Genomic DNA, 1,195 nt, shown 5'->3' with positions numbered 1-1,195 from the left:
ATAAGAAAATTCAACACCTTTATTAAAATAAGAAACTTAGAAAAGAAGATAAGAACAAGTTATAAAAACAAAATTAAAATGGAATAAATGAGAATAAGAAAATGCAATAAAAGAAAATGGAAGAAAAGAAAAAAATAATTTTTTATAGTTTTTTATTATTTTTATTATTTTTAAAATTTTAAGGATGAAAATAATTTTTGTCTGGACTTTCAAGGACTATTTTGATTATAAATAACTTTTTTACATGTCAATTAATTATCTTGTGACACGTGACATTAACTTACAACGTCATCATTTAACTAACGGAAGAACCAATTTGACTTATGTTTTATCTTGTAAGGACTAATATGACTAAAAAAATTCTTTGAGGATTAATTTAAAAAATAGCTAATCTTTTAGGGACAAATTTAACTATTAATCCAATCTAAAATCGTTGTAAAATAATAAATAAAACAATAAATGTAGAAATAAAATAGATGGAGTGAAAGAACTTTATTAATTCTCTAATATGTATACATAATATCTCATTATAATTGAGATTTTATCTCACACTCTTAATAATATAACTGCTATTATATATATATATATACACACACGTTTGTGTTGTGCGTATTTGGTCTTTCATAAAATGCCTATTTATAGACATACAAGAGCATATTCTTGAAAGGAAAAGTATAGGGTACTAACATATTATCTGTCAACTTCTGCCAACTTTTATTTATAATTGTGTTTTATGGAAGTGTGTTCGTGGATGTGTCTAATAATTAATATATTTTAAATACATATATAAAGAGACACATCCAAAAAATATATCTATAAAGACACTTCTATTAAACATAGTTATAAAAAAGATATTTTTATTAGATACATCTATAAACACACTTCCATAAAACACAATTATAAATAAGAGTTAGCAGAAGTTGACAGATATGCTGTTGGTAACGTAGCGGAACCGTTCTTGAAAAAACCATGCTTGAGTTTGATGATTTAATTTCCAAGATCAACCCCCTGTGATTTTGATACATAGTTTAATTTCCAAGATTGACCAAATTTATTATGTGCACCAGCAAGGACATTTACTTTCATAACAAAAATTCATTTAACGACTTTTTAAAGCTGGCTAAAATTGAAAGCTACTATTAAATAAAGACTTTGCTAATTAATGTTTAAATGGTACATTTTTAAAAGTAAAAAA

This window comes from Arachis ipaensis, chromosome B08 (assembly GCF_000816755.2).
Source record: "Arachis ipaensis cultivar K30076 chromosome B08, Araip1.1, whole genome shotgun sequence".
NCBI lineage: Eukaryota > Viridiplantae > Streptophyta > Magnoliopsida > Fabales > Fabaceae > Arachis > Arachis ipaensis.
Note: the sequence above shows the minus strand (reverse complement) of the source record.